We start from the raw sequence: 18,780 nt of genomic DNA, 5'->3' as shown, positions 1-18,780 counted from the left end.
TGAGCCCACTTCCAGGACCTGCATGGGCCCTTTTCTAGGTCTGCCCTCTTATAAATGACAGCACAGTATAATGCTAGGCCTGGAGAAGGCCCAAATAAGACTCGGGGAGGGGAAGGCAGGGATTGCAGCATGCAGTGGCCACACACATGCACACCAGGCTCCTAGCGGAGCAGGATATAAGTGGAGCTGAGAGGAAAGACCAGGCCCAGCTGAGGGCTGGTGCCTCCATTTGTATTCTTGCCCTGTGTCTTGCAAATGTTAGGGGTAGGCCTGTTCACAGGGCCTTGGGATAGGTCTGAATCTCCAGAAGTCCCATGAATTCTGGAAGCCAAAGATCTGTTCCGGCTGTGTAGCCACCAGAGGGGCTGATAGCATGACCAAGACAGACGTCCTTATGTGACTCCTAAAGGTCCCACTGGACTGCTCCTTCCCACAGCAAGCACTTTCTTTGTGAGCAGGAAGTATTTCTTCCTCCTATTAGGCTACCTGTTCACCACTGTCACCTTCACTAAAAAGCAGGCTGGGAAAATACATGTGTGATGAACTGCCTTTGCTGTTTAGCAAAACTTTTGGTAAGAAGGTGTAGAAAACGATAGGCCCAAGGGTGTTGCCTTGGATGGGAGCCCCTTCTGCCTGAGCCCTCCACTGTCCCACTAGGAGTGGGCAGGGTGGGGAGGAGGGGAAGCTCTGTGTGAGCAAGCACAGCTGGTGCAGGGAGAGCATAGACCTGGGATCAGACATCCAGCAGCATGAATATCTGGTTCTTGCAGCTGAAAACTGGGAATAATAACACCAGCTTTTCACAGACCATTGCAAAAAGTAAATGAGATGATTAAAATTATAACAAACAACTGTATATACCACAGCTTACAATGTTGCACCCACAAGCATCCACTCATTGAATCCTTACAACAATAATAATTATTCATGCTTCCAATTTGCAGGTGAACAATGACGTTTAGAGAGATAAAGCAACTTGTTCAAGGTGATACAGAACCAGTCACAAATTTAGCTATTAACGGTAAAAGTGCAACTCTTCCCCTCTATGTACCTGACTTTGCCTTTCATCAAGTCAATATTTGTGAACATGCTTCATGAATGACTTCCTCATACAAATGATCATTTTTAATCATTTGGGGTCATATTTTATGATTTTGAAGGAATGTGGTTTTGAAAGTTCCTCCTTACAGGTAAGACGCTGGAAGCTAGAGGCCTGCCCAGCACGGCCAGCTCTTCCTTCCTTCACATCAGAACAGCAGGTGTTGTGGGGGAGGGAAGACCAGAGCACAGACAGCAAATGCCACCAAATGATGGCTCTTTGCTACCTGCTGCTATCACATGAAGCTTTCTCCTGCATCTCCCCTCTCAAAAGGAAAAAATACAAATCTATAGTATTTCATAGAGAATAGCATGGTACTGGCTTTGCCCAAAACTCCAGTTGTCCCCAGAATATGCAAAACAGTGCCAGATAATCAACTTCTGAGTCACAGATGTTAATTTCCCAAGATTATAGTTAAGAAAACACAGTAGAGATAAAATAAAATAAAATAAAGATAATTACCTGAGTGTATAAGATAGCTTTCTATTGAGGAACTCAAATACTATATGTATGTATATATATAAATGTCTCCTTTTGTTTCACAACATCCCTGCAGAAACAGAAAAAGAGAAACATAATTAATATACTATACAACTGTGCCTGTAAGCATCCTTCTATAATAGGTCTAAAACTTAAGTCAGAGTTTCAAACCAATGGGAGAGCTTGGTGCTGGCAAAGTTGGGCCTACCAGTTTGGACTGGTGCATGGGGCTTTAAAACAATTTCAGCTAACACTGAAAATTCAGGAATTTGCATATAGAAATCCAGATTTGCAGCTTCACTCAGAAACTCAGAAGATTGGCAAGAATCACTGGAGTCACAGGCCTTAAATGGAACACATGGTTACCCCCTGGCCAACTGTTTTCAGGCACCTGACTGGCTTTCTAGGGCAGTTAAATTTGTGACTCCTTAAGCTGCTAACATTTCTCAATATGAATTATGTCTTCAAGTCAGTGTAACTTGAGCAGAGATAATAAGGGCCTAGCACAGCCTGGTGTAAAAATTACAGTTTGTCATAGCACATGGGTTTTCAAAGGACTAGTCGTGAACCATTAGTGCACTGGTTCCCAACCCTGGTTCTACATGTGAATTCCTTGGGAGAGATTTTTAGACTATGCTTTCTACCTAACCAGATCAACTAAACCAAGATCTCTGAAGGTACAGTCCTGGTATCAGTATTGTCACTGCTGTACTGTCACTGTAATATAATTATTGAAGTATAACATACAGATGGTAAAGTAACAAAGCACAAAAGAATATGACTAGCACCCCAGACTCTTCCTCATGTCTCTCCCTGTCACCACCATGGATTCATGTTGCCTGTTCTTGAACTTTATGTAAAAACAATTGTTTTGAGTACATTCCTTGGCATCTGGATTCTTTCACTCAACTTTCAGGACTGAGACGCATCTCTGTTGTTGCATGTAACAGTAGCAAACTCATTTTCATTGACGTTTTATATTCCATTCCATGACTATATCACAATCTGTTTTCCCATTCTGTTGTTGATGGAAATATGGGTTCTTTTGAGTTTGGGATTATAACACTTAAAGGTGTCATTTATGAACATTCTTGAACATGCTTTAGGTAAATACGTGAATGCATTTCTGTAGAACACATACCTGGGAGTGGAAATGCCAGGTCATAAGGCATATGTATATTCAGCTTAACGGATATTGCTGAACAGTTTTTCAAAGCTGTTGTGACTATTTACACTCCTCTCAGTGATGTATGAGAGTTCCAGTGGTTTCATATCCTTGCTAACATTTATATTGTCTGTCTTTTAAATTTTCACCTTTCTGATGGGTGTGTAGTGGTACTTCACTGCAGTTTTAATCTGCATTCCCCCAGAAAGCTAACAAGGTTAAGTATGTTTCATGTTTCTTGGCTCTCTGAATATGTTTTTCTGTGAAGTACCTGTTCAAACCTCTTGCCCATTTTTCTGTTGTGATAGTCTATCTTTCAGAATTGCCTTGTTTCTGTTTTGGATAGGATTCCTTGTGTGTTACATGCATAACAAGTCATGTTATATGCATGACTCCCTGCATGTTATTTGCATGGCAAATGTCTCCTCTCCTGCAGTTTGTCTTTCACTCTTTTAGTGGTATGCTTTGAGAAACAGAAGTTCTTATTTTTAAAATAACCAATTTATAGATCTTTTTCATCATGTTAGTACTTTTTGTATCTTGTTTAAGAAATTGCCGGGTGCAGTGGCTCACACCTGTAATCCCAGCACTTTGGGAGGCCTAGGCGAGCAGATCACAAGGTCAGGAGATCAAGACCATCCTGGCTAATACGGTGAAACCCCGTCTCTACTAAAAATACAAAAAACTCTCTGGGCATAGTGGTGGGTGCCTGTAGTCCCAGCTACTCAGGAGGCTGAGGCAGGAGAATGGCGTGAACCAGGAGGCAGAGCTTGCAATGAGCCAAGCTCGTGCCACTGCATTCCAGCCTGGGCAACAGAGCAAGACTCTGTCTCAAAAAAAAAAAAAAGAAAAAAAAAAAGAAATCACTGTCTACCCAAGGTCATACATATATTCTGTTTTGTCATCTAGAACAATGCTGTTCAGTAGGAAAAAAATGGGAGTAACATATGTAATTTTAAATGTTCTAGTATTTCAGGTACTCAATAGCCACATGTGGCTAGCAGCTGCCATATTGGACAGTGAAGATCTAGAAGTTATATTGTTTTACCTATCACATCTAGATTAATACTTAGAGCTGCATGAATTTTAAGATGAGACTCAAGACTCATTTATTTATACATGGATATTCAAATGGCCGTCCTTTCCTGTAGTGCCAATGTTGTCATAAATCAAAGGTCCAAATTTGTGGAGGCTTTTTGGCTATCATCTTAGTCCATTCCATTGGTCTATTGTTCCCTAGTTGATTATAATTTTCAGAGAGTATTGAGAACCACTACCAGTAGGTCACAAAATTAATTAGTAGGTTATGACCAGAAATGTTGTAGAGTGTAATAAAATGAAATAGAAAACATCAATACCTATAGGTATTGTTTTTATGAAACTATTATTTCAGAATTGTGTGTGTGTATGTGTCCTAAGTTGAGATCTGAAAAGTATTTCTTACTATCAGTAATGGTTAAAAACGTTTGAAAATCACTGCAATAGTGTAATCTACACAACAATCACTTAGGAAAATTCAAGTTGCATACAATTTTATAGTCATCCTAGAACAGCTCTGAAGTTTTACTCTTACACAATTAGTTATAGCCCAGAATTCCACATAAGGCAGATCTCTGTTGGAATCAAGCCAGGAAAAGCAAGTTACAGCTAATGGGATAGGAATAGCTCATTATGAAACCCCGTAACTTTGACCCAAAGTGGAGTATAGTAATGATCCTGTGATGTGAACATTACAAATGAAAATTGCTAATCTGCAGAATTTGACATTTGTTCAGCATCAGTATATTGTATGTTTCTAAAGTTTTAATCATATGTCAAACAAGAAAACAAACTTTGAGGGGAAGAAATTGAAGCCAAGTTAGTTATTAAATGTCAAGTAATCCTCATTATTGAAGAAAATGCTTTCAGAATGTTTTGCTTAAATTTTGAAATGATTAGTTTATTGTTCAGCTGTGTCAGGGTCAATCCAATCAACAAGTATTTATTGACTATCCAGTAAAATATGTCTGGCAAAGAAATCAAAATAAAACAAATAGACCTTATCCCAGCAGAGAATTAAATGGATTATCACATGATTTTTCTTCACTAGGTACTTCATCTTAGAACATGAATATAGTAAGTAAAAATGGCTTCAAGCTCCTTAATGTAATATTTTACCTCTTCAAATAACCTAAATATATGCCTTACCTGTGAATTTTACACTTTTCCCATTACTGAGAAATGTATGCATCTTTTGGTTGTGTTTTCATATTATGCACATGCACACAGGCACACATGTGTGTGTATGAGAGTGAGTGTATGTTTACCAATCCTGAGCAGACAGATTTGGGAATTTTGGTTAAATATCTTAGTTTCCTGGTATTTCCTAAAGATTTAACTCAGGAAACAATAAAAAGGAAACTTTCCATTAGATTGAAACATACAATCCCAACACCAGCACAAATCATCTCCACAGATTTTCCAGTGGCCAGGTAGGCCAAAAAATAAATAACCAGAACCCTTTAATTTTATATTTGAGTAGCAAGAAGATACTCACAGATGGAGAATTTTTAAATTCTCATATTTGGGAAAGGTAAAATTTGTTTCATGAACATCCAAGTCAAATCTCATCAGACCTATTTTCTATTTATTAATGGAACTTCTCAGCCTTGAAATTATGATAATAACAGCCTTTGGAAGTGATCTAACTGAAGCCCATTTACAATTGAACATCTGTCCACCATCAACAGAAAGCCCTGTGGAGAACTGTGGCTGTTACAGTTTTGTACAAGGTCAAAGATTCTTAATCTCTCCGTTCACTTGCCAATTGGGGTTTTTATACATAACCCTAATTTATTTATTTTAATTAGACTTTTAGCTTCATTTGTTTTCATCATTTTAAATTCCAGCTACAAGGCCAAATCTTAAGGCAGTACATACAGTATGGCTGTAAAATGATGGACTTGATTGTTGCACAGGACTTAGGAAAATAAATCCTGCTACTTTAGAATGCCTTCTTTCATACTGCCAACTGTCTGGTCTGTCTAGGGTTGGCACAAGGATTTCTTCAGTCATCCTAGGTCCACCCAGTAAATAAAACCACAAACTCGGCCTGTATAAGATCAGTTAGATTGTTGTAGTGTGTGTTGAGGTGTTTCCAGGAGAAAAAAGAATCTACCTGCAGCTGATTCCAGAGAGAGCTTCCCTGTGTTCCCCTCTGCTATCTCTCTGCTATGATCTGCAGTTTCTCCAGATTCAAATATAGAGACAGATTGCCAAAACACCATTCTTGACGCCAGCTGGCCTGCTTGATGAACTTGCCTGAAGGCTTTTTGCCAAAACATAAGTCCATCGCTTTTGTCCCAAATCCATCCTTATAAAGGTATACATCTGCAGGTCAATCTTTGCATCGCATCCCTAAATTCGTGTTGGGGAGGGCTTGGAAAGTCCAAGCTTCTTGTGTGGATGGCTTGGGGCCCAAGATAAATGAACAGTTGCCACGATACACTCCATGCTCTGTGAGTGGAGGGAGCTCCCTTGGAGCCAGCCCAGCACCCTCCTCCCATGAGCACTCCGCCAGCTCCTGGCAGTGCTTCTGCTGTGGTGTGGAGGCCAGGGAAAACCCACATAAACTCTGTGTGTGTGTGTGTGTGTGTGTGTGTGTGTGTGTGTGTGTGTGTGTGTGTGTAAAAACATAACTTTCCTGGCCTATCACAACAAACTGACTTTTGAAAAAGAAGTGTCTGATGTTCTTGCTCTTTGCCTGATTTTACTGTGCTTTGGGGGATTTTTGGCATAGGACATTCATTACTTTGCTTAAGAGGCTGTTTGAAAGCTGGATCAGCTCCACAAAGGAAGATAATCACAAAGTGATTTCCCAAGAAAGTACACTAGGATATAAGGAACAAGTACCAGTGGAAAGGCAACTCCCTGAGGGCAGGGATTTATCTACTTTGTTCACTGGTGATACCCCCAGTCCTAGAACAGGATCCAACATGTCAAGAGCATGAAGAAATCACTGCAAAATGGAGAAATGAATACTGTTTACCAAGGGCCTACCCTCTGTCAGGTCCTACGGAAGGCATTTGACATACCCTGCCTTTTTATGCCTTATAATAAACAACCTCGTTTGATGGATGTTATAATAATTATCTTATAAATAAGGAAATTGAGGTCTGAAGAATTTCACTGATTCCAGGGTCACACCTGGAATCGCAGCACTTTGGGAGGCTGAGGTGGGCAGATCACTTGAGGCCAGGAGTTCAAGACTAGACTGACCAACATGGCAAAACCCCCATCTCTACTAAAAATACAAAAAAAATTAGCTTGGTGTGGTGTCACATGCCTGTACTCCCAGCTACTTGGGAGGTTGAGGCATGAGAATCACTTGAACCCAGCAAGCAGAGGTTGCAGAGAGCCAAAATCATGCCACTGCACTCCAGCCTCAGTGACAGAGCGAGACTCCATCACAAAAAAAAAAATAAAAAAGGAATTTCAGTGACTTGCCAGGGTCACAGTTAGTAAGCAGGATGCAGGAATTCGAATTTTGATCTGTCTTTCTAGTCAATGTTCTGTCCACCACACCAAGCCTTCCCCCAGCAGCAGAAGCAGGTGATAAATTGATTGATTTTGGCCTTTTGTTATAAGATACCAAGTTAGAGTGTTTGAATATTATCATGGCTTCAGGAATCCCTCCACACAACAAGGATCCTGTGAGGGGTTAATGGAAATGAATGGGAATATAGAATGGGCTGAAATCATATATCTTAGTGTGCAGAAAGGCAATAAAGCTGTGGCTTTCTCACATCCCTACTGTATCACTGTAAATCTCACTAAGCCTCAATTCCTCATCTGAAAGTGGCATATCATGAGCCCTAAATGGGAAAATGCATGAACATACAGCAAGGACTTAGTAAATGTAGATTATTATTAGCCCAGAATGATCTTCAAACTTACGTAAATCAATTTGATTGATACTTTAGAAAAAGGCAGAAATATTGTTAATGAGAGGACCGCACAATTATTACCTTTATGAACATATACTTATTTTCTCTTTAAAGAATTTGTCCCTTTTTCCAGAAATTCTGTTGATGAAATTATAAATGGAAACCCCTTTTAAGAAAAACAAAAGGCTTGTAGGGGGAAGGCAATGAAAAAGTGAAGTTTCAAGTCAAACACTCACTTAGAGAAGGCACTTGAACATTGTGGGTTAATGAATAAATTAAAATTCATTATCTGGTCAGCCCTAAAGGTTTATTTCCCCTGCTTTGTGTAAAGCTTTCAAAAAAATAAAAACGCTTAACAGAACATTCTTGCTAAACGTTTGCTTGGATCAGGAAAAGTAGTTTGATTTTGTTTCATTTTTTTTTTGCATGAGACTGGCAGCCTTAGAACTAAACAGCTAATTTCTCCTGGCATGACATTGAGCACTATATCTCTCAGGACAGAAGCAGCTTAGGAAGGCTTGCCACTAGGGGTGAGCAAGTCCCACCTTGTTCTCAGTTTAAGGCACTCTGAGACGGTCTGAAATGGCCTTTGCCATGCCACCTGGCAAAGATCTGTAGTGACCCCTTTCATTCCACCTGGAGTCAGGGCTTTCCTAATAAACCAAGCTATGCTGAGCATTCAGCGCATGTGATTTCATTGCCCAAACCATTCTTCCTAACCCTCAATGAATCAGTTTAAACTCGCCCGAGAGCAATGCAGGTCAGGAGTGGAAGTTTGGACTCAACATTTACCCTCCGCTACTAAACACTTACAAGCAAAACTCTACAAAGCAAAGGGCCCCAAGTCTGTCTTTTCTGTATTTCTCCCAAACATCTGACTTCATTTAGCTGCCTCTCCCCCACTCTCTGTCTCCTCTCCCTCTCTCTGTCACGCACCCAGGCACACATACACCCACAAGCTCACACACGGAATCACGGCCACCTTGGTTTTGAAAGCCGTCAAATTCTAACTACATCAATGAGATGGTGCCTACCTTTCTGAAATGTCAGTCCACAAAAGGTGCCCCTTGCTTGTGAAGTGTAGTCAGAGAGCAGCCTCCAGCATTCCAGCCAGCTTCGTTCTCCTCAGAGAGCAACACACCTCATCTCTGCGTAAGCCCTGAAATTCCTTCAGAGACCCACCCTCCAAAGTTGCAAGTCGAGATTTCTGACTGAGGGCAGTCAGTGACGTGAGGTGAAGCTACTGGATGGCACCTCAGGTTCTTCCTGATGGGATGTTGCTTCCTGTTTCGCCACTTTGAGAAAAGAAAACTGGAATTCAGTCAGACATTGAGTTACAAATGCATCAATTGCCTCATCGTTGTCGCCTTTTGGTGCACACAGTCATTCATTAACTGCTGAACAGGATGATCTTGCTGTTTGTATTGAAAGGAAAGGGCTTATGCGCAAAGAGAACCCCAAAACACCAGTCACAACCCTGCACTGTCCTAGGAGCTGGTTTGACAAGTATAGTACTCTCCAGAAAACAGGCAGGGCTCTTGCTAACTAAATCACCACCATGCCACAAAACTCATCCACTGAGGAGCATTGGTCCACAGGAATGTGATTTATCTGCCATCTTCCTAGGAATTGAGAAAAAAAATCACTTTTTTTTGAATCATAACACCGCCAAAAAATAAAATAGTCTGGCAATCTTTTCTTTTTAGAATAGTCAGATATAATTTGCATTTTTATCTGTTTGTCTCTAAGAACAATCATCATAGGTAAAGACAGACAAGTTCATTAGTATCAGGAAATAAACACTGTTGCTTGTCTCCATGTGCTTGAACCACTATAATTTCAAAGGCAAGTGTGGATGCATTTCATAGTGTTCATTTGAGATGTTGTAACCTTTGAAGCCATTTTCACTTTCTCTTGCCTGAAGATGAAACAACTCTGGGCTTGGATTATTTAAAGGTGCTTTGACAAGTAGAGAGCTTCAACAAGTTGATTCCTGTATCACTCATAAACCAAACATCAGCAGTACCACCCACTCTGAGAGCCTGATTCTCATTAGCTGTCTTCAGCTGCTGAAAGACATTTTTCCTTTTTCATCAGCTAACAGATGACCGCAAATTAAAAATGGACTGGATGCAGATAAAGGGAAATGCCAGTTTCAAATTCATTGAAGCTCCAAAGTTTCTCAGATTTCACTAATGAATTTCGTTCAAAGAGAGAAGATTGATAAAAGCCCTTCCTTTCACTGGGTACTTCTCACTTAACGCTTCATAGTCTGCCTTTCTCTTCAAAGACTTTCTCTTTTTCATTAATGGGCTCATACATTTTTAAAACCATCTGGCAGAAGCGTTGAACTTAAAGCACTGAGATAGGCTCAGTTCAGGTCTGCCTCATTTCCTGCCAGGAGATCACTGCAGAATTGGTTTCCTGACATGAGGCTTTCTATGTCTGATCCATCTTCATCCAATTGTCACCTAACTCATGTTCCCATTCTCATTTCTTTTTCTTCTGCTTATTAAACTCTAACAGCCACCTTCCTCCTATAGGATCAAGACCAGGCTCCTTGGCACAATGGCCTGGTTGCAACCTGCTGCTCCAGGACCTCCTTTTGCCCTTTCCCATTATATTCCAGACACAACATTGAGCAGCTTCTGGGCCCTTGCCATGAGCTGCTCTCTCACCTCTGTGCCTAATGAAAGTCTGATTTTTGTATCTGCTTCCCCACTACTTTGGGAATCGTCACTGGACAAGTCTTAGATGTCTTTCTATCCCCAGAGCTCAGCTGTTCAATACTGGTCAAACAATTAGTACCCCAAATTGTGATCATCCAACACTCATTTTCACTCCAGGGATATCTTGGAAAAGAATGCTCCTGAACCCTATTTTGGACTCTCTTTCTCAGAATTAAACAAGCCAAAAGAATACTGGGGAATGAAACTGGGCACAGTAGCTCACACCTGTAATCCCAGCACTTGGGAGGCCAAGGTGGGAGGATCCCTCGAGGTCAGGAGTTTGAGACCAGCCTGGCCACCATGGTGAAACCCAATCTCTATTAAAAATACAAAAAATCTCTACTAAAAATACAAAAAAAAAAAATATGTGGGTGTGGTGGCGTGCCCCTGTAAGCCCAGCTACTTGGGAGGCTGCGGCAGGAGAAATCCTTGAACCCAGGAAGTAGAGGTTACAGTGAGCCAAGATCATGCCACTGCCATCTGGCCTGGGTAACAGAGCGAGACTCCGTCTCAAACAAACAAACAAACAAACAAACCCAACATTGTAGAACCACGTTTACATGCTTTGTTTTAGTCACTTCTATAATGAAACACATGTTATTTGCTGATAAAATATAATGTCCAAATCAAATTGGAACTATTCAGACATAGTTCTATAACTCCTGTTTAATCAAAAGAACCCCGTCAGCATCTGCTGTCTTTTTTTGAGTCACCGTCAAGGTGTAATTCTTCCTTCTTCTTCAGGGATAAGATGTAAAAATGAGACTATTTCATAACTTGTGCTAGAAGGATGACAGTGAGGAATTTTGAGGGTTTGCTGGTGAAGACTTTGTGGGAGCTGTGGATCTATTTGTAAGTCTAGTCATCTCCTCCATAGCTCCTCTGAGGAAAATAACCAAGGGCAGGAAATAGGCCGTGTGTGGAGTTGAAAACAAAAACAAATATGGTTCTCTCAAGGATTCCTAAGTTGATTCCTTTTTTCTTCTCTTTCTTACTTGTGCCTCACCATAAATGTATCAGTGTATTGCTAAGAGAAAAGACAGAACCCCAGGAAGAATTATAGGAAAGAGCAAGATGCATGCATGTGGGTGTCATTTCTCCTAGGTAGTACTTAGCTGTTTCATTTTATGAGAAAACTGAAGCAGTGAGTTGAGACATTAAATCAGTTTTATATTGTGAATCTTCATGAATAGATATTAAGCCACTTATTAGCATGTTAATGGTTCACTGCATTTTAAAAAGTGAACACCAGACCTCTGACAAATGAAATGTAGACAATTAAGCATGACAGTGGAGAGGTGTTGTTGGGAGCAGTAGGGGTGCATTACAAAGCGTGTACTTGGTGACTTTCACATAGTAAATTGGGAAGGAGAGGGATAGGAGCAGTGTAGACCAGAGACAAACCCAGTCAAGGTTCTGGAGGGCCACTTAGGAACTAGAAGAGGAAAACACAGTAAGCCGGATGCAGGAAAATTGACTCTGAGCGCCAGCAGCAAGGTACTGCGCCAAAAGCTCTCCTAACCAAGGGCAGAGGTCCCATAGCTGCATGGGTATAGATGGGGAAGAAGGGGAAGCAGGCAACTTCTAAGATGCATTTTATGCTTTCAGCCTATCCTTAACCTAATTTCGTAGAGAAGAAAATATAAGAATCAACCGACTTTTCCCTCAAAGGAAGGAATCCCTTCCAAGAAACTTAACAAATACAGTTTTGGACTTATTGTTCTTAACCTAACTGGCAAAACTTTTGAGGTTTTACTATCAACAAACTGTTTTCCTCTCATGTTTTATCTTATCATTTTCATAGACCTTTCAAATGCTGTTTGTTCACAGACAGAAATTTAAGTCAAAATGCTACCAAACTACCAGGTGCAGTGGCTCACACCTGTAATCCCAGTACTTTGGGAGGCCAACACAGGAGGATTGCTTGAGTCCAAGAGATCAAGACCAGCCTGGACAACATGGCAAAATCCTGTCTCTACAAGAAAAAATAATAATAATAAAAATAGCTGGGTATGGTAGCTGTGGTCCCAGCTACTTGGGAAGGAAGATCACCTGAGCCCGTGAAGTCACGGTTGCAGGGAGCTGTAATCCACCCAATACACTCCAAACTGGGTGACAGAGTAAGACCAAACTGCATTCTTTAAAGAAGTGTGTGGAAAGACTCCTGTGGGATAATATGAAACAAGCAAATGTCTTCACAAGTGGTTCCCCACTACACTGGGAATTCTCAAGGGACATGATTTAGACATCTTTATATCCCTGGATCAATACCTGCCCCAATCAAATTGGAAGCCTATGTCTTATTGTCACAAAATCATCTTCCCTCCCTGACACAATGATTCCTCCAGATCCCCACATGGATTATACAATGAGAGGACGTGAATTTTATCTTCCCTTCCCCTATCCACTCCGCTTCCACACTCACCCTGGCCCAGGGTTGAAAGCCTCTCTGCCGGATGACCTGAGAGGCCATTTGTTGACAAAGTGAGAAAACTAAGGAGAAGACCCTCTGTTGTCAAATTAGTAGGAGAACAAGTGCTTTCCTGCATCCAGACTCCCCTGGGGGCCTCCCTCCCTACAAACTCCAGCCCCTCTCCTGCTTCATTTTCCTCCACGTCACCTGTCACCTTCTAACTTACTGTATCTCTTATCTGCCTCTCCCCCATGTAAGCTTCAGGAGTGTTTGGATGAACGGAGGCAAGATGGTGCACTTCCGGGTTCTTCATCCCCCCAACTTTTCCCATGCGTGCGAAAATGCAGCCGGCGACCCGGGAAGGTGCAGACCAACTAGGCATGTGCCAGGTGATGTCAATCCGAAGAGACCAAGATTTACCTGGTCGCACCTGCGGAACGCCCCCCGACACGCCCGTGCCCCGCCTATCGCCCTCCCACTCCTAGAAAAGCCGCTCCGGACGAATGCCACGCACGGACTTCCCAGCTTCCCCACTGCGGTCGGGACTGTCGGAACTCCGTCCGAGAGCTCCACGGGCGACTCTGTGGGCCTCATTTGCCGGAGGCCGACAGACCTCTCCCTACCCACCTTCTTCCCTTGAAGCTAGGTGACCAAAATAAACTTGCAGTTTTGCTCCTACACTTGTCTACTCGCTGGTTCTTTTGTGCCCGCTCTGGTGGTCTTAGAAAAACAAATCAGTTGGTGCTGAAACCCGGGAGGAGACCCCTCCTCAGGGCCCCCAGGGTCTGGGGAGCCTCCTCCTCCTCCTCGTTCCACGCCGCAGACGGACCAGGACAGGACCTGAGACCCGCTTCCCTCACTCTCACGGCCTCTCTGGGGTAAGTGCCCTTGCCTCCTCTTTACCTCCCTCGGCCAAAATCCTGCGCAGGTCCGAGGTCCATTTGGAGCCACCACGTGGCTCGGGAGACCCGTTCAGGACGGAGACGTCCGCCTGAAGGTAATCTCCACTTTGGCTTCAAGAGCCTCCAGTCTGTCTCTGCTGGTTCCAAAGGACGCTTTGAAGCCAGGCAGGGATCCATTTCCATTTCCATTTCCATTGTGTCCATTGTGTCGGTAAAGAGGAAACAAATGGGAAACCCCCAGTCCAAATTTCCAAAGAGCACCCCCTTGGGGTGCCTCCTAGCCAATTTTAAAACCTTACAGCTCGAACAAGACCTTAGGAGGAAGCGGTTAATTTTCCTTTCCACTGTGGTGTGGCCCCGATACAAACTAGACAATCAGTCTCAGTGGCCACCAGAGGGCACCCTAGATCGCAATGTTCTGACCGACCTCAGCAATTTCTGCCAGCGGTTAGGCAAGTGGTCTGAAATTACGTACATACAAGGCTTTTGGGCCTTACGCTCTCGTCCCGACCTGCTCTATACTCCTTCTCTCCCAGCTCTCTCCAACCCCTCCCTTCCTGCCCAGACTCCTCCTCCTCCCCCCATCCAGACTCCTCCTTCCTCCTCCTTATCTACTAGTAATCCACTCGGTCCCGTGCTTCCTTCCGGGCCCCCAACTGGCTGTCTTGAGTCCCCTATATCTGCCCACACCCTCCTACAGTGTTAGCACCTTTGCGAGAGGTGGCTGGGGCGGAGGGGGTAGTCAGAGTACATGTCCCTTTTTCATTGGCCAATCTTTCCAAAATTGAGAAGCGTTTAGGTGATTTCTCAGCTAATCCTACCATATACATAAAGGAATTTAGATACCTTTGTCAGGCCTATGACTTAACTTGGCATAACCTACAGGTTATCCTAACCTCTACCCTAAACTGACTGAGGTTCTAACCCAGTATACCTGGTTAGATCCGGCCTCCCCCACAGGGGCCACCATTTTGGCGTCTTATTTCATTTCTCAATCAGCTCCCGACATTCGTAAAAAACTTCAAAAGGTAGAGGATGGTCCTCAGACGCCAATACAAGACCTAGTTAAATTAGCCTTTAAGGTCTATAACTCCAGAGAGGAGACGGCAGGCTCGCCTCAAACAGAAGTTACAGCTCCTAGCAGCGGCTTTACAGCCCAGTCGTAACCCCAGGCCAGAGAGTACACACTCTGCAGACTCCAAGGCTACGAAAGGAGCCTGCTATAAGTGCGGCAAGGCAGGACACTATGCCAACAGGTGTCCGCAAGGTCCCCGAGCCCCAACGCAACCTTGCTATAAGTGCAAGGCATCAGGACATTGGGCCAGTGAATGTCCTAACCCTCGTCCACCAGCAACCCCCTGCCCTGCTTGCTAGCAGGGAGGACACTGGAAGTCTCATTGCCCCACCCTGAGAACAGGTGCCACGTCTCCACGTGACCCCCTTTCCCAGGATCCTGGGAGCTCCTTCCAGCTCCTACATCTGGACGACAACGACAACTGAAGGTGCCGAGACTTGGGGACCCCCATCACCCTCGCCGAGCCGCGGGTAACTCTCCTGGTAGCGGGTAAGACAATTAATTTTTTAATAGATAGCGGGGCTACCTATTCTGTTTTGCTGTCCTTCTCTGGACCTAGCCTTCCATCCAATATCTCTGTAGTAGGAGTAGACGGAAAGCCATCCACCCCACGAAAAACTCCACTCCTCAGTTGCTGCCTGGCCAACAACTACTTTGCGCACTCATTCCTCATTATACCCTCATGCCCTACCCCCTTACTAGGCCGAGACATCCTAAGCACCTCAAAGGCCTCCATATACATTCCCACCAACCCATCCACTCCCCTTCAACCCCCTCATGACCTGTTGCTCATGCTTTGTGCAAGCACACACGCTCCTTCTATGTCACCCCCACCCCCCATCTTCCCTATTTCTGTACACCCTCAAGTGTGGGACACTTCCACCCCAGTCATAGCTGCCCACCACCCACCAGTTCTCGTCAAGCTCAAAGATCCCACTCGTTTCCCAAACCGCCCCCAATTCTCTCCCTCTCCGACACATCTACAAGGTTTAAAGCCAATTATCACGCGACTACTTAGCCAACATATTCTTGTCCGCACACATTCCCCCTGTAACACTCCAATACTTCCAGTTAAAAAGGCAGATGGAACGTATAGGTTAGTACAGGATCTTCGGCTAGTCAACGAAGCCACCCATCCCACGCACCCTGTAGTTCCCAACCCTTACACCCTTCTGTCCCATATCCCCACCAATTCTACTTATTTTACTGTGCTAGACCTTAAGGATGCTTTCTTTACCATACCCCTACACACAGACTGCCAGTTCCTTTTTGCTTTCACATGGGAGGACCCAGACACACATACCTCCACTCAACTGAAGTGGACAGTCCTCCCACAAGGGTTCCGGGACAGCCCCCATTTCTTTGGTCAGGCCTTAGCAAAAGACCTTGCCTCCTGCCCTCTCACTAATAGCAAAGTTCTGCAGTATGTAGATGATCTCCTAATCTGTAGCCCTACCAAACAAGACTCTCTTCTAGACACTGCAACTCTCCTCAACCATTTAGGCTCATTAGGTTATAGAGTATCTAAACACAAGGCCCAAGTTTCTTGCCAAACCGTCATACACTTAGGAATTGAAATCACCCCAACAACCCGGTCACTAACTACCGACCGCATGGCCCTAATACGTAACCTTCTTCCCCCTCAAGATGCAAAAGAAGTTCAATCCTTCCTAGGTCTAATAGGTTTCTTCAGACATTGGATCCCCAATTTTGGAATCCTAGCCAAACCTTTATACGCCGCAGTTAAAGAAACCCCACATGGGCCTTTGTCCAACTCCAAGTTAATCTCGACTCATTTCACCTGCTTAAAAGCTTGCCTTCTCTCACAACCCACTCTCTCACTGCCTGATTTCCAGCGTCCCTTCCAACTCTTTACAGATGAAAGGCAGAAAGTGGCAGTTGGTCTCTTAGCCCAGCCTGTCGGTAACACCCACCGTCCTGTGGCCTATCTATCCAAACAGCTAGACCCAACTGTACAAGGCTGGCAACCCTGTCTGTGTGCGCTAGCAGCGGCAGCCTGCCTGACCCAGGAAGCAAAAAAGCTCATTAGAGGCAGTAATCTAACAGTCCTCTCCACACACCGTCTTCAGGATCTCATCTCTCATAAAAGTATTAGCCACTTAACTCCATCCCGTCTCCAACTTTTCCATCTGTTATTCATAGAAGACCCCACTGTTACTTTAGAAGTTTGCTCCTCTCTAAATCCAGCCACTTTACCGCCAGACTCTCTTAAACCATCCCATACTAAACATTCTTGTCCTGAGGTTCTGGAGGCTCAACCCCCCAGCCACCTACACTTGCATGACCAGCCCCTTCAGAATGCACAACTAACCCTATTTGTGGATAGCAGCTCCTTTATCAGCCCTCAAGGAAACAGACAGGCAGGATATGCAGTAGTTACCTCTTCCACAGTTTTAGAGGCAAAACCCCTACCACAAGGGACCACATCACAGCAGGCAGAACTCACTGCACTAACCAAGGCACTCCTACTATCAAAGGAAAAACAGTAAACATATACACAGATTCTAAATATGCTTTTCTAATCGCACACACCCATTCAGTCATCTGGAAAGAGAGAGGGTTTTTAACCACCGGCGGTACCCCTATTATTAACAAAAACCAAATACTCAAACTACTAGATGCACTGTCGGCACCTTCCAAGGTAGCCATTATACATTGTAAAGGGCACCAAACTTCATCTAACCCGGTAGCAGCTGGCAACAATTTCGCTGACGTCACTGCCAAGTCAGCCGCCGGATTTTCCACCCCTAAGCCTCCTTCTGCCTGTTTTCTCTCCCCCCAGTATGCACCTAATTACACTCAGGAAGAAAAGGCTAAGCTATTATAAAATCCAACAGCCAAACTAACTACAGGTGACTGGATATATATTGAAAACAAACTAGTTATTCCTGAAACACAACTCCATACCATTCTAACAGACATACATAATTCTTTACATATAGGACCCAAAGCCTTATATGATTTCCTAAATCCCCTCCTCCACTGTCCAACACTACAAAAACACTTACTTACAATCAACCAGCAGTGCTCTACCTGCCTAAAGGCAAATCCTCAAGGCGCATTGCGTAATCCCCATCCCAGCCATCAACTCAGAGGACACCAACCAGGTGAAGATTGGCAAATTGATTTCACACATATGCCAAGACATAAAAAATTCAAATACCTCTTAACCCTTGTGGACACCTTTTCAGGGTGGATCGAGGCCTATCCTACCACAGGAGAAACCGCTAACATTGTTGCCTCTATACTCACTGAACATATTATTCCTAGGTTTGGCCTCCTGGTCACTCTTCAATCCGACAATGGTCCAGCATTCATCTCTAAGGTAGTCCAACAGGTGGCAGCCCTCCTACACATCACCTGGAAACTCCACATCCCTTATAGGCCTCAGTCTTCTGGTAAGGTAGAAAAGGCTAACGGACTCATCAAACAGCAGCTCACCAAACTCTCAATCGAAACCCGGCAGTCATGGGTAACTCTCCTTCCCTTAGCCCTGACCCGGCTGCGGGCAGCACCTTGAAGCCCAACAGGCCTCAGTCCGTTACGAATTAGTCTATGGACGGCCCCTAACCCTCCAACAAATACCTTCCCTGCCAGCCCCTTTGGCGAACTACCTCCCATATCTCACTCTTCTCAGACAACTCCTAAGACAACATGCTGAGTTAGCACACCTTCCTCCAACAGACGCCTACAACCCACATCTCTCCCTCAGTCCCGGAGACCAAGTATACATAAAAGATATCCAAGCCAAAGACTTACAGCCCAGGTGGAAAGGCCCATACATTGTCCTCCTGTCTACACATACAGCAGCAAAACTCCTAGGACACACGCATTGGATTCATATTTCCCAGCTAAAAAGGGCCCCCACTGGGAACAATCAGTGGACATCAGTTCAACTTTCCCCCACTCGCCTCAAACTTACAAAACTTTCTTAACTAGTTCATGCTCCCTGATCCCTGGCGCTTAGCTCG

The 18,780-nt window shown here is 43.9% G+C and overlaps 1 protein-coding gene across 1 annotated transcript in view; it reads right to left on the bottom strand.

The window, feature by feature from the left end:
* CERS3 (ceramide synthase 3) overlaps positions 1–17,146 on the bottom strand; it is a 129,447-nt gene extending 112,301 nt beyond the window's left edge. The window contains exons 1-3 of the mRNA XM_030931779.1: positions 17,121–17,146; positions 8,704–8,964; positions 1,562–1,649 (exon numbers count right to left, since the gene is read on the bottom strand). The gene's annotated coding sequence lies outside the window, so the exon portion shown is untranslated. The remainder of the gene's footprint in view (positions 1–1,561; positions 1,650–8,703; positions 8,965–17,120) is intronic.
* Between the last annotated feature and the right edge of the window lie 1,634 nt (positions 17,147–18,780).

Source organism: Rhinopithecus roxellana, chromosome 5, assembly GCF_007565055.1.
Source record: "Rhinopithecus roxellana isolate Shanxi Qingling chromosome 5, ASM756505v1, whole genome shotgun sequence".
NCBI lineage: Eukaryota > Metazoa > Chordata > Mammalia > Primates > Cercopithecidae > Rhinopithecus > Rhinopithecus roxellana.
This window is presented reverse-complemented; position numbering and strand designations above follow the sequence as displayed.